We start from the raw sequence: 10,543 nt of genomic DNA on the forward strand, positions 1-10,543 counted from the left end.
GGCCCGGGAAGCCATCGTCCGGCCCCGGATCCCGGCCGCGGCCGGACCGGCTCGAAGCCCCGCGGCCCCGGCACGGGGGAGGCCCAAAGACTGGCGGCAGCCGCTTCGCTGAACGTCACCCGGCCGGCGACCGGGGCCGTCCCGGGGCCGTCCCGGGATGCCGGCTTCCGGCACGGGGTCCCGGCCGCGGCCGGAGCGGCTCGAATCCCCGCGGTCCCGGCAGCAGCCGGAGCCGCTCGCCGTTCGGGCTCCCGGCACCCTACGGATCCGCCGACTCGTTCGCCGGCGGCGGGGGGAGGCAGTGGAGGGGGTGCGGGCAGAAGCGGCAGCGGAGGCGGAGGGGGGGGGGCTCGAAGACAGCCGGCAGCCGCTTCGCTGAACGTCACCCGGCCGGCGACCGGGGCCGTCCCGGGGCTGTCCGGGGATGCCGGCTTCCGGCACGGGGTCCCGGCCGCGGCCGGACCGGCTCGAATCCCCGCGGGTCCCGGCAGCAGCCGGAGCCGCTCGCCGTTCGGGCTCCCGGCACCCTACAGATCCGGCGACTCGTTCGCCGGCGGCGGGGGGGAGGCAGTGGAGGGGGGTGCGGGCAGAAGCGGCAGCGGAGGCGGAGGGGGGGGGGGGGCTCGAAGACAGCCGGCAGCCGCTTCGGTGAACGTCACCCGGGAGGCGACCGGGACCGGCCCGGGAAGCCATCGTCCGGCCCGGGATCCCGGCCGCGGCCGGACCGGCTCGAATCCCCGCGGCCCCGGCACGGGGGAGGCCCAAAGACTGGCGGCAGCCGCTTCGCTGAACGTCACCCGGCCGGCGACCGGGGCCGTCCCGGGGCCGTCCCGGGATGCCGGCTTCCGGCACGGGGGTCCCGGCCGCGGCCGGAGCGGCTCGAATCCCCGCGGTCCCCGGCAGCAGCCGGAGCCGCTCGCCGTTCGGGGCTCCCGGCACCCTACGGATCCGGCGACTCGTTCGCGGGCTTCGAGGGCCCCGGGAGCAGTCGAGGGAGGCCTCCAGGCAGGTCTGGAGTGGATGGGAGGCCTTCCAAAGCAGACAAGGGAGGCTGCCAGCGGGGCCTAGGCTGGCACTGCAGCCTGTAAATGGTTGGGGGGGGGGCCTCTGGTGCGGCCTGGAGTCTCTGGGTGGCGTCCAGAGAGGTGCAAAAGATCCTCTGGTGCGGCCTGTGGTGGCGGAGAAGCCTGCAGAGCGTGCGGGGGGAGGCTTCTGGTGCGGCCTGGGGTGGGTCGGAAGCCTGCAGAGCGTGCGGGAGAGGCTTCTGGTGCGGCCTGGGGTGGCTGAGAAGCCTGCAGAGCGTGCGGGAGAGGCTTCTGCTGCGGCCTGGGGTGGCTGAGAAGCCTGCAGAGCGTGCGGGAGAGGCTTCTGCTGCGGCCTGGGGTGGCTGAGAAGCCTGCAGAGCGTGCGGGGGAGGCTTCTGTTGGGGCCTGGGGTGGGTCAGAAGCCTACAGAGCGTGCGGGGGAGGCTTCTGGTGCGGCCTGGGGTGGGTCGGAAGCCTGCAGAGCGTGCGGGAGAGGCTTCTGTTGGGGCCTGGGGTGGCTGAGAAGCCTACAGAGCGTGCGGGAGAGGCTTCTGGTGCGGCCTGGGGTGGGACGGAAGCCTGCAGAGCGTGCGGGGGAGGCTTCTGGTGCGGCCTGGGGTGGGACGGAAGCCTGCAGAGCGTGCGGGAGAGGCTTCTGCTGCGGCCTGGGGTGGCTGAGAAGCCTGCAGAGCGTGCGGGAGAGGCTTCTGCTGCGGCCTGGGGTGGCTGAGAAGCCTGCAGAGCGTGCGGGAGAGGCTTCTGCTGCGGCCTGGGGTGGCTGAGAAGCCTGCAGGGCGTGCGGGAGAGGCTTCTGCTGCGGCCTGGGGTGGGTGGGAAGCCTGCAGAGCGTGCGGGGGAGGCTTCTGCTGCGGCCTGGGGTGGCTGAGAAGCCTGCAGAGCGTGCGGGGGAGGCTTCTGGTGCGGCCTGGGGTGGCTGAGAAGCCTGAAGAGCGTGCGGGAGAGCGCACAACCAGCCGACCTCCGCCCAGCGGCAGGTCGCAGAAATCACGCCGGCTTGTACGATGACGTAGGCGGAGGCAGAGCGCAACAGCGACCCCTTGGCGACAAGCGCGATCTCCGCGGAGAGCACGTCTACTCGCCGAGGGAGAGCACGTCTACTCGCCGAGGGAGAGCACGTCTACTCGCCGAGGGAGAGCACGTCTACTCGCCCAGGGAGAGCACGTCTACTCGCCGAGGGAGAGCACGTCTACTCGCCCAGGGGAGAGCACGTCTACTCGCCCAGGGAGAGCACGTCTACTCGCCCAGGGAGAGCACGTCTACTCGCCCAGGGAGAGCACGTCTACTCGCCCAGGGAGAGCACGTCTACTCGCCCAGGGAGAGCACGTCTACTCGCCCAGGGAGAGCACGTCTACTCGCCCAGGGAGAGCACGTCTACTCGCCCAGGGAGAGCACGTCTACTCGCCCAGGGAGAGCACGTCTACTCGCCGAGGGAGAGCACGTCTACTCGCCCAGGGAGAGCACGTCTACTCGCCCAGGGAGAGCACGTCTACTCGCCCAGGGAGAGCACGTCTACTCGCCCAGGGAGAGCACGTCTACTCGCCGAGGGAGAGCACGTCTACTCGCCGAGGGAGAGCACGTCTACCTCCCGCCTGAGGGAGAGCACGGGGGGGGGGGGGGACAAAGACAGGCGGCAGCAGCTTCGGTGAACGTCACCCGGGAGGCGACCGGGGCTGTCCCGGGGCAGTCCCGGGAAGCCGGCGTCCGACACAGGGAACCGTCAGCTGCCGGACCGGGGCGAATCCCCGCGGCCACGGCAGGGGTGGGGGCTCGAAGACAGCCGGCAGCCGCTTCGGTGAACGTCACCCGGGAGGAGACTGGGGCCCTCCCGGGTCCGTCCCGGGAAGACGACGTTCGGCACTAGATCCCGGCCGCGGCCGGACCGGCTCGAAGCCTCGCGGTCCCGGCAGCAGCCGGAGCCGCTCGCCGCCTCGGGCTCCCGGCCCCCTACAGATCCGGCGACTCGTTCGCGGGCGGCGGGGGGAGGCAGTGGAGGGGGTGCGGGCAGAAGCGGCAGCGGAGGCGGAGGGGGGGGGGGGGGGCTCGAAGACAGCCGGCAGCCGCTTCGGTGAACGTCACCCAGGAGGCGATCGGGGCCGTCCCGGGGCCGTCCCGGGATGCCGGCTTCCGGCACGGGGGTCCCGGCCGCGGCCGGACCGGCTCGTATCCCCTCGGCTCCGGCGGGGGGGGGGGGGCTCGAAGACAGCCGGCAGTCGCCTCGGTGAACGTCACCCGGCCGGCGACCGCGGCCGTTCCGGGGCCGTCCCGGGAAGCCTGCGACAGGCACGGGGTCCCAGCCGCGGCCGGACCGACTCGAAGCCCCGCGGCCCCGGCACGGGGGAGGCCCAAAGACTGGCGGCAGCCGCTTCGCTGAACGTCACCCGGCCGGCGACCGGGGCCGTCCCGGGGCCGTCCCGGGATGCCGGCTTCCGGCACGGGGGTCCCGGCCGCGGCCGGAGCGGCTCGAATCCCCGCGGTCCCGGCAGCAGCCGGAGCCGCTCGCCGTTCGGGCTCCCGGCACCCTACGGATCCGGCGACTCGTTCGCCGGCGGCGGGGGGAGGCAGTGAAGGAGGTGCGGGCAGAAGCGGCAGCGGAGGCGGAGGGGGGGGGGGGGCTCGAAGACAGCCGGCAGCCGCTTCGGAGAACGTCACCCGGCCGGCGACCGCGGCCGTTCCGGGGCCGTCCCGGGAAGCCTGCGACAGGCACGGGGTCCCGGCCTCGGCCGGACCCGCACTGGGTGCCGCCGCCTCGGGCTCTCGGGACGGTATGGATCCGCCGACTCGTTCGCCGGCGGCGGGGGGAGGCAGTGGAGGGGGTGCGGGGAGAAGCGGCAGCGGAGGCGGAGGGGGGGGGGGGCTCGAAGACAGCCGGCAGCCGCTTCGGTGAACGTCACCCAGGAGGCGATTGGGGCCGTCCCGGGGCCGTCCCGGGATGCCGGCTTCCGCCACGGGGTCCCGGCCGCGGCCGGACCGGCTCGAATCCCCGCGGTCCCGGCAGCAGCCGGAGCCGCTCGCCGTTCGGGCTCCCGGCACCCTACGGATCCGGCGACTCGTTCGCGGGAGGCGGGGGGAGGCAGTGAAGGAGGTGCGGGCAGAAGCGGCCGCGGAGGCGGAGGGGGGGGGGGGGGGGGCTCGGAGACAGCCGTCAACCGCTTCGGTGAACGTCACCCGGGAGGCGACCGGCGACCGGCCCGGGAAGCCATCGTCCGGCCCGGGATCCCGGCCGCGGCCGGACCGGCTCGAAGCCCCGCGGCCCCGGCACGGGGGAGGCCCAAAGACTGGCGGCAGCCGCTTCGCTGAACGTCACCCGGCCGGCGACCGGGGCCGTCCCGGGGCCGTCCCGGGATGCCGGCTTCCGGCACGGGGTCCCGGCCGCGGCCGGAGCGGCTCGAAGCCCCGCGGTCCCGGCAGCAGCCGGAGCCGCTCGCCGTTCGGGCTCCCGGCACCCTACGGATCCGCCGACTCGTTCGCCGGCGGCGGGGGGAGGCAGTGGAGGGGGTGCGGGCAGAAGCGGCAGCGGAGGCGGAGGGGGGGGGGGGCTCGAAGACAGCCGGCAGCCGCTTCGGTGAACGTCACCCGGCCGGCGACCGGGGCCGTCCCGGGGCTGTCCGGGGATGCCGGCTTCCGGCACGGGGTCCCGGCCGCGGCCGGAGCGGCTCGAATCCCCGCGGTCCCGGCAGCAGCCGGAGCCGCTCGCCGTTCGGGCTCCCGGCACCCTACAGATCCGGCGACTCGTTCGCGGGCGGCGGGGGGAGGCAGTGGAGGGGGTGCGGGCAGAAGCGGCCGCGGAGGCGGAGGGGGGGGGGGGGGCTCGAAGACAGCCGTCAGCCGCTTCGGTGAACGTCACCCGGGAGGCGACCGGGACCGGCCCGGGAAGCCATCGTCCGGCCCCGGATCCCGGCCGCGGCCGGACCGGCTCGAAGCCCCGCGGCCCCGGCACGGGGGAGGCCCAAAGACTGGCGGCAGCCGCTTCGCTGAACGTCACCCGGCCGGCGACCGGGGCCGTCCCGGGGCCGTCCCGGGATGCCGGCTTCCGGCACGGGGTCCCGGCCGCGGCCGGAGCGGCTCGAATCCCCGCGGTCCCGGCAGCAGCCGGAGCCGCTCGCCGTTCGGGCTCCCGGCACCCTACGGATCCGCCGACTCGTTCGCCGGCGGCGGGGGGAGGCAGTGGAGGGGGTGCGGGCAGAAGCGGCAGCGGAGGCGGAGGGGGGGGGGCTCGAAGACAGCCGGCAGCCGCTTCGCTGAACGTCACCCGGCCGGCGACCGGGGCCGTCCCGGGGCTGTCCGGGGATGCCGGCTTCCGGCACGGGGTCCCGGCCGCGGCCGGACCGGCTCGAATCCCCGCGGTCCCGGCAGCAGCCGGAGCCGCTCGCCGTTCGGGCTCCCGGCACCCTACAGATCCGGCGACTCGTTCGCCGGCGGCGGGGGGAGGCAGTGGAGGGGGTGCGGGCAGAAGCGGCAGCGGAGGCGGAGGGGGGGGGGGGGCTCGAAGACAGCCGGCAGCCGCTTCGGTGAACGTCACCCGGGAGGCGACCGGGACCGGCCCGGGAAGCCATCGTCCGGCCCGGGATCCCGGCCGCGGCCGGACCGGCTCGAATCCCCGCGGCCCCGGCACGGGGGAGGCCCAAAGACTGGCGGCAGCCGCTTCGCTGAACGTCACCCGGCCGGCGACCGGGGCCGTCCCGGGGCCGTCCCGGGATGCCGGCTTCCGGCACGGGGTCCCGGCCGCGGCCGGAGCGGCTCGAATCCCCGCGGTCCCGGCAGCAGCCGGAGCCGCTCGCCGTTCGGGCTCCCGGCACCCTACGGATCCGGCGACTCGTTCGCGGGCGGCGGGGGGAGGCAGTGGAGGGGGTGCGGGCAGAAGCGGCAGCGGAGGCGGAGGGGGGGGGGCTCGAAGACAGCCGGCAGCCGCTTCGCTGAACGTCACCCGGCCGGCGACCGGGGCCGTCCCGGGGCCGTCCCGGGATGCCGGCTTCCGGCACGGGGTCCCGGCCGCGGCCGGAGCGGCTCGAATCCCCGCGGTCCCGGCAGCAGCCGGAGCCGCTCGCCGTTCGGGCTCCCGGCACCCTACGGATCCGCCGACTCGTTCGCCGGCGGCGGGGGGAGGCAGTGGAGGCGGTGCGGGGAGAAGCGGCAGCGGAGGCGGAGGGGGGGCGGGGGGGACGATAGTGGCGGGGGGCGGGGGGTGCTCGAAGGCAGCCGGCAGCCGGTTCGGTGAACATTCGCCGGGGCGGGGGGGGCGACCTGTCCGTGCCCGGGGCAGCCCCGGGAAGCCGGCAGCCAGCACGGGGTCCCGGCAGCACCTGTTCCCTGCCCTGGGACTTGCCGTGCCCGGCGGCCGGTTGCCGGGTGGGGGGGAGCGATGAGAGGCGGGGCGCAGCGGCCGGGGCAGCGCCGGGCCGCAGCGGGGGGCTGGGCGGGTGGGGTAGGCGTCGAGCGGCAAGCCCTCGGCTGCAGCGAATGTTCGGCGGTGCGGGGCGGGGGGGGGACGGGACGACACGTTGGGGGCGCCGAGTCCGAGCCACCCCCGGCCCCAGGGGCGGCCGGAGGGGGAGGCCGGTGCCTGGCCCTGGGAGCTGCTGGGCGCCGGATGGCCGAGGGTGCGTCAGAAGCCGCCCGAGCGGTCGAGCAGGTCCTCCAGAAAGGCCTAGGGTGGCTTCGAGGGCCCCGGGAGCAGTCGAGGGAGGCCTCCAGGCAGGTCTGGAGTGGATGGGAGGCCTTCCAAAGCAGACAAGGGAGGCTGCCAGCGGGGCCTAGGCTGGCACTGCAGCCTGTAAATGGTTGGGGGGGGGGCCTCTGGTGCGGCCTGGAGTCTCTGGGTGGCGTCCAGAGAGGTGCAAAAGATCCTCTGGTGCGGCCTGTGGTGGCGGAGAAGCCTGCAGAGCGTGCGGGGGAGGCTTCTGGTGCGGCCTGGGGTGGGTCGGAAGCCTGCAGAGCGTGCGGGAGAGGCTTCTGGTGCGGCCTGGGGTGGCTGAGAAGCCTGCAGAGCGTGCGGGAGAGGCTTCTGCTGCGGCCTGGGGTGGCTGAGAAGCCTGCAGAGCGTGCGGGAGAGGCTTCTGCTGCGGCCTGGGGTGGCTGAGAAGCCTGCAGAGCGTGCGGGGGAGGCTTCTGTTGGGGCCTGGGGTGGGTCAGAAGCCTACAGAGCGTGCGGGGGAGGCTTCTGGTGCGGCCTGGGGTGGGTCGGAAGCCTGCAGAGCGTGCGGGAGAGGCTTCTGTTGGGGCCTGGGGTGGCTGAGAAGCCTACAGAGCGTGCGGGAGAGGCTTCTGGTGCGGCCTGGGGTGGGACGGAAGCCTGCAGAGCGTGCGGGGGAGGCTTCTGGTGCGGCCTGGGGTGGGACGGAAGCCTGCAGAGCGTGCGGGGAGAGGCTTCTGCTGCGGCCTGGGGTGGCTGAGAAGCCTGCAGAGCGTGCGGGAGAGGCTTCTGCTGCGGCCTGGGGTGGCTGAGAAGCCTGCAGAGCGTGCGGGAGAGGCTTCTGCTGCGGCCTGGGGTGGCTGAGAAGCCTGCAGGGCGTGCGGGAGAGGCTTCTGCTGCGGCCTGGGGTGGGTGGGAAGCCTGCAGAGCGTGCGGGGGAGGCTTCTGCTGCGGCCTGGGGTGGCTGAGAAGCCTGCAGAGCGTGCGGGGGAGGCTTCTGGTGCGGCCTGGGGTGGCTGAGAAGCCTGAAGAGCGTGCGGGAGAGGCTTCTGGTGCGGCCTGGGGTGGCTGAGAAGCCTGCAGAGCGTGCGGGGGAGGCTTCTGGTGCGGCCTGGGGTGGGACGGAAGCCTGCAGAGCGTGCGGGAGAGGCTTCTGCTGCGGCCTGGGGTGGCTGAGAAGCCTGCAGAGCGTGCGGGAGAGGCTTCTGCTGCGGCCTGGGGTGGCTGAGAAGCCTGCAGAGCGTGCGGGAGAGGCTTCTGCTGCGGCCTGGGGTGGCTGAGAAGCCTGCAGAGCGTGCGGGAGAGGCTTCTGCTGCGGCCTGGGGTGGGTGGGAAGCCTGCAGAGCGTGCGGGGGAGGCTTCTGGTGCGGCCTGGGGTGGCTGAGAAGCCTGCAGAGCGTGCGGGGGAGGCTTCTGGTGCGGCCTGGGGTGGCTGAGAAGCCTGAAGAGCGTGCGGGAGAGGCTTCTGGTGCGGCCTGGGGTGGCTGAGAAGCCTGCAGAGCGTGCGGGGGAGGCTTCTGGTGCGGCCTGGGGTGGCTGAGAAGCCTGCAGAGCGTGCGGGAGAGGCTTCTGGTGCGGCCTGGGGTGGCTGAGAAGCCTGCAGAGCGTGCGGGAGAGGCTTCTGCTGCGGCCTGGGGTGGCTGAGAAGCCTGCAGAGCGTGCGGGAGAGGCTTCTGCTGCGGCCTGGGGTGGCTGAGAAGCCTGCAGAGCGTGCGGGGGAGGCTTCTGTTGGGGCCTGGGGTGGGTCAGAAGCCTACAGAGCGTGCGGGGGAGGCTTCTGGTGCGGCCTGGGGTGGGTCGGAAGCCTGCAGAGCGTGCGGGAGAGGCTTCTGTTGGGGCCTGGGGTGGCTGAGAAGCCTGCAGAGCGTGCGGGGGAGGCTTCTGCTGCGGCCTGGGGTGGCTGAGAAGCCTGCAGAGCGTGCGGGGGAGGCTTCTGCTGCGGCCTGGGGTGGCTGAGAAGCCTGCAGAGCGTGCGGGGGAGGCTTCTGGTGCGGCCTGGGGTGGCTGAGAAGCCTGCAGAGCGTGCGGGGGAGGCTTCTGGTGCGGCCTGGGGTGGGACGGAAGCCTGCAGAGCGTGCGGGGGAGGCTTCTGGTGCGGCCTGGGGTGGGACGGAAGCCTGCAGAGCGTGCGGGAGAGGCTTCTGCTGCGGCCTGGGGTGGCTGAGAAGCCTGCAGAGCGTGCGGGAGAGGCTTCTGCTGCGGCCTGGGGTGGCTGAGAAGCCTGCAGAGCGTGCGGGAGAGGCTTCTGCTGCGGCCTGGGGTGGCTGAGAAGCCTGCAGGGCGTGCGGGAGAGGCTTCTGCTGCGGCCTGGGGTGGGTGGGAAGCCTGCAGAGCGTGCGGGGGAGGCTTCTGCTGCGGCCTGGGGTGGCTGAGAAGCCTGCAGAGCGTGCGGGGGAGGCTTCTGGTGCGGCCTGGGGTGGCTGAGAAGCCTGAAGAGCGTGCGGGAGAGGCTTCTGGTGCGGCCTGGGGTGGCTGAGAAGCCTGCAGAGCGTGCGGGGGAGGCTTCTGGTGCGGCCTGGGGTGGCTGAGAAGCCTGAAGAGCGTGCGGGAGAGGCTTCTGGTGCGGCCTGGGGTGGCTGAGAAGCCTGCAGAGCGTGCGGGAGAGGCTTCTGCTGCGGCCTGGGGTGGCTGAGAAGCCTGCAGAGCGTGCGGGAGAGGCTTCTGCTGCGGCCTGGGGTGGGTCGGAAGCCTGCAGAGCGTGCGGGAGAGGCTCCTGCTGCGGCCTGGGGTGGGTCGGAAGCCTGCAGAGCGTGCGGGGGAGGCTTCTGGTGCGGCCTGGGGTGGGTCGGAAGCCTGCAGAGCATGCGGGGGAGGCTTCTGCTGCGGCCTGGGGTCTCTGGGTGGCCTCTGGAGAGGTGCAAAAGACCCTCTGGGTTGGGCTGGGGTGGCTCTTGGACCCCTGCCACACAGTGGAGAGAGGCCTCCGGCCCGCCACCTGTGTCCCTGTGTGCCTGAGTGCCTGTGTCCCTGTGTCCCTGTGTCCCTGTGTCCCTGAGTGCCTGAGTGCCTGTGTCCCTGTGTCCCTGTGTCCCTGAGTGCCTGAGTGCCTGAGTGCCTGTGTCCCTGTGTCCTTGTGTCCCTGTGTCCCTGTGTCCCTGTGTGCCTGAGTGCCTGTGTCCCTGTGTCCCTGTCTGTGTACCTGTGTGCGAGAGTGTCCGGCACGCCACCCAGCGGCGGCGGGCAAGCAGGTAGGCGGGTGGGCGGGCCGGCGAGGGCCAGTGTGAGTTTGGGGTGGTGGGAGGGGAGGCGGCCGCTGGAAGCGTCAGAGGAGGGGGCGTGGCTCCGGCTGGCCCCGGGAGCAGGTTCCCGGGACCGGGACCGGCTGGACCCGGCGGGTGGTTGATCCCGGGGCGGGGGGCAGAGGCGGCGGGAAGCGGCAGCTGCGTGTGCGGCGGGGGGGTGGAGGGCGAACCGCGGCGGGAAGCGGATGCTTCAGAGCAGGTTACGGGGGCGGGGACGGACGACACCACCTGTCCCCGCCCCGGGACGGGCTGGACCCGGCGCCCTGGACCCGGCGCCGTGTACCCGCCGCCGCCCCCGCCGCCGCCCCCCTCCGCCACCCCGGGACCCCGACGTTTTTTTGGCGCCCGCGCCTTTTTTTGCTCCCCGCCTGCCCGCGCTGCCCCGGGCCCTCCCCCGGGGCGGGGCGGGAGGGAGGGACGGACGGACGGGTAGCCGGGGATCTCCGAGCGCGCGCCACCAGACCGAGGCGGGTCCCGGCGGCGGCGGCGGCGGCAGCAAGCGACGGCGGGGGGGGGCAGGCTAGGGAGAGAGGGGGAGCGGCATGCGGTAGGGCTGGGGGGTTTGTTTCGGGGGGGAGGGGTGGGGGGGGGGTGGCAGCGGTCAGCGAGAGCGGGGAGAGGGGGAG

Source organism: Melanerpes formicivorus, unplaced genomic scaffold (genome assembly GCF_026170545.1).
Source record: "Melanerpes formicivorus ecotype bairdi unplaced genomic scaffold, bMelFor1.0.p_v2 SCAF_373, whole genome shotgun sequence".
NCBI classification, from domain to species: domain Eukaryota; kingdom Metazoa; phylum Chordata; class Aves; order Piciformes; family Picidae; genus Melanerpes; species Melanerpes formicivorus.